We start from the raw sequence: 4,067 nt of genomic DNA, 5'->3' as shown, positions 1-4,067 counted from the left end.
ATTCTCTCCACCCTCCTACCCTCTTTACTGTTTCGGTCTGAATTCCCAGTGATGAGATAGGTCCACCCCCTCACAACGTAAGTCCATCCTTTTATTCCACAGCTTACTTACTGGAATATTCTTCCTTATGTTGACCTCAAATTGACTTCTCTGTAACTTCTGTCTGAAGTTTATCATTCCCCCTGAAACAAGTGAGAATGAGCTTTATTCTTCTCCAAGATGGCAGCTTCTTCTTCCACAGGTCTCTCCCCAGTTCATTCTTTGCTCTTCCTGTGACAGACTTCCCAAATTCTGGACTATATTGGCTGAGTAGTATCCAATTTCCTCTCCTACTAAACTAAATGAAATCTCCAAATGTGACCTCTGATGTGTAGACTGCCAAAGGACCTTCTGTTGATCTGGGAACACTAATGTCCCCATATCTGAAGACAATACATTCTACAATCTGCGACGGATGTCAGAACTGAGAGATACATACACTTCCATATTCTTTCTTACACTTACCATTCACTGTGGCTGTTACTTTTACTGTTTGAGGTGCTCCAGCAAAACTAGTCTGAGTTTCTTTTTCATTCCTGTCAATTTCACAGAAGATTCATTCTTACCACAGATCTTAGCAACTTTAGCATATGATCTTTTTTCTTTCCTTAGTAAGAACTTCTACCTTTTCACTTAATGAAAGCATTTGCTAGTTTCTCATGAGTATATTCAAATTGTCAGCATTGCTCCTCTGGTACTTTGGGACCATTATCAAGTAAAATAAGGGTCACTTGAACACAAGCATTGAGATACCATGAAAGTTGATCTGATAACTATGATGGCCACTTAGAGACCAAAGGGTGGATGGTATGTACAGAATGAATACACCAGACAAGGGAATGAGTCGCATTCCAGGCAGGATAATGTAGTATGACATGAAATTTCATCATGACACTCAGAACAATGAGCAATTTAAAATCTATAAATTATGTATTGCTGGATTTTTTCATTTAATATTTTTGGATTATAGTTAACTAAAGGTAATTTAAACTATGGATAAAGGGGGAGTACTATAATTATCTAATCAAAACATTTCTATATCTTCAGCTTATTGGACAGCTCTCTTGGGAAGCTTTTTCTAATATCAGTAGGGTAGAGGAGGAAAAATGATGCCAAGGCTTATGGTTCAGTCACTGACTGTTATGGTTTTGATGTGGTGTCCCTCAGAAGCTCACATGTATGGCAAGCAAGAGGATAAAAGGAGAAATGATTGGGTTGTAAGAGTCTTAATCAGTGAATTAATTCCCTTATAGGGATTAACTAAGTGATAACTGAAGTGGTAGGGTGTGGCTAGAGGAGGTGGGAATTAGGGCATGGCTTGGGAATATATATTTGTACTGGGCCAGTTGTGTCTCTCTCTGTGTCTCTCTGCTTTCTGATCACCATATGAGCTGCTTCCCTCTGCCACACTCTTCCTCCATGATGTTCTGCTTCACCTTGAGCCCTGAGGAATGGAGCCAACCTTCTATGGACTAAGACCTCTGAAACCTTGAGCTCTCAAATTAAATTTTTCTCCTCTACATTGTTCTGGTTGGGTCCTTTTAGTTACAGCAGTGAAATAAAAGCTGACTAAAACAGTAACCATGGTGAAGCAGGGCACCAAAAGTGTCAGCAATCAAAGATGGAATTGGTATTGTGACACCTCCTACTTTGCTCTGCCTGCTAAGGATCACTTTGGCTATTCTGGGTCTCTCATTCTTCCAAATGAATCTCATAATTGCTTTCTCTATTTCTATGAGGTAAGTCATTGGGATTTTAATTGAAATTGCACAAAATTTGTATAGCACTTTTGGTAATGTGGCCATTTTGACTATATTAATTCTGCCTATCCAAGAACATGGGAGATCATTCCATCTTCTAAGGTTTTCTTGAATTTCTTTCTTTAGTGTTCTGTAGTTCTCATTGTAGAGGTCTTTCACCTCTTTCGTTAGATCGATTCCCAAGTATTTTACTTTTTTTGAGGCTATTGTGAATGGGGTAGTTTTCCTAATTTCTCTTTCAGAGGATTCATCACTGACATATAGAAATGCATTTGATTTATGAGTGTTGATTTTATATCCTGCTACTTTGCTGAATTCATTTATGAGTTCCAATTTTCTGGGGAATTTTTTGTCTCCTCTAAATGTAGAATCATGTTGTCAGCAAATAGTAGTAGTTTGAGTTCTTTTTTTCCTATTCATGTCCCTTTTATTTATTTGGTCTGTCTGATTGATCTGGTTAGAGTTTCAAGGGCAATGTTGAATAGAAGTGGTGAAAGAGGGCATCCCTGTCTTTTTCCAGTTTTTAGAGGGAAGGCTTTCAGTTTTTCTCCATTTAGAATGATATTAGCCATGGGCTTAGCATAGATAGCCTTTACAATGTTGAGGTATGTTCATCCTATCCCTATTTTTTCTAGTGTTTTGAGCATGAATGGGTGCTGTATTTTATCAAATACTTTTTCTGCATCTATTGAAATAATCATGTGATTATTTCTGTTGATGTGGTGAATTACATTTATTGATTTCCTGATATTGAACCAACCTTGCATCCCTGGGATGAAACCCACTTAACAATAGTAACAAAAACAGCATGGTGTTGGCACCAAAATAGACAGGTGGATCAATGGTACAGAATAAAGGACATGGACACAAACCCAAATAAATACAATTTTCTCATACTAGACAAAGGTGCCAGAAACATACAATGGAGAAAAGATAGCCTCTTCAACAAATGGTGCTGGGAAAACTGGAAATCCATATGCAACAGAATGAAAATAAACCCCTATCTCTCACTCTGCACAAAATTCAAAATGAGTCAAGGACCTTGGAATCAGACCAGAGACCCTGCACCTAATAGAAGAAAAAGTAGGCCCGAATCTTCATCGTGTCGGCTTAGGATCCGACTTCCTTAACATGACCCCCAAAGCACAAGAAATAAAAGCAGGAATCAATAATTGGGATAGATTTAAACTAAAAAGATGTTTTCTCAGCAAAGGAAACAATCAACAATGCAAAGAGAGAGTCTACGGAGTGGGAGAAAATCTTTGCCACACATACTTCTGATAGAGCACTAATCCCCAGAATCTATAAAGAACTCAAAAAACTTTACACCAAGAATACAAATAACCCAATCAACAAATGGGCTAAGGAAATGAACAGACACTTCACAGATGAAGATCTACAAGCAATCAACAGACATATGAAAAAATGTTCGATATCTCTATTAATAAGAGAAATGCAGCTCTAGCTGCCATCTTGCATCCCCGTGCATATACATCAATCTCAGCTGATCTGTCAGAGACACCCCTAAGCACCAACCCTAGTCCCCCATGCAGCCCCATTTCTGCTCCAACAAGATGAAAGAAACTATCATGAACCAGGAAAAACTCGCCAAACTGCAGGCACAAGTGCACATTGGTGGGAAAGGAACTGCTCACTGAAAAGCGGCATTCATAGAACAGTTACAGCAGATGATAAAAAATTTCAGTTCTCCTTAAAGAAGTTAGGGGTAAACAATATCTTATTGAAGAGGTGAAAATGTTTACAAATCAAGGAATAGTGATTCACTTTAACAACTCTAAAGTTCAGGCATCTCTGGCAGAAAACACCTTCACCATTACAGGCCATGCTGAGACAAAGCAACTGACAGAAATGCTACCCAGTGCCTTAAACCAGCTTGGTGCAGACAGTCTGATTAGTTTAAGGAGACTGGCTGAAGCTCTGCCCAAACAATCTGTGGATGGAAAAGCACCACTTGCTACTGGAGAGGATGATGATGATGATTCTCAGATCTTATGGAGAATTTTGATGAGACTTCTAAGAAAGAGGCAAACTGAACTGATCAACTTCTGAAGAAGATAAAATTGAAGAAGTTACTGGGAGCTGCTATTTTATATTATGACTGCTTTTTGAGATTGTTTTGTTTATGGATCTGATAAAATCTAGATCTCTAATAGTTTTAAGCCCAAGTCCCTTGGACACTGCAGTTCTTTTTGGTTTTTGCTAAGACACAATTTATTCTTTGCAGCTAATTAAGTTGAAGAAGCATGG

General features: G+C 38.4%; 1 pseudogene; it reads left to right on the top strand.

Annotated features, from left to right (window-relative positions):
• Positions 1–3,388: 3,388 nt before the first annotated feature.
• On the top strand, positions 3,389–3,853 carry LOC124983826 (transcription factor BTF3-like; annotated as a pseudogene).
• Positions 3,854–4,067: the final 214 nt, after the last annotated feature.

Source organism: Sciurus carolinensis, chromosome 4 (assembly GCF_902686445.1).
Source record: "Sciurus carolinensis chromosome 4, mSciCar1.2, whole genome shotgun sequence".
NCBI lineage: Eukaryota > Metazoa > Chordata > Mammalia > Rodentia > Sciuridae > Sciurus > Sciurus carolinensis.
Note: the sequence above shows the minus strand (reverse complement) of the source record. Positions and strands in the feature narration are given on the sequence as shown.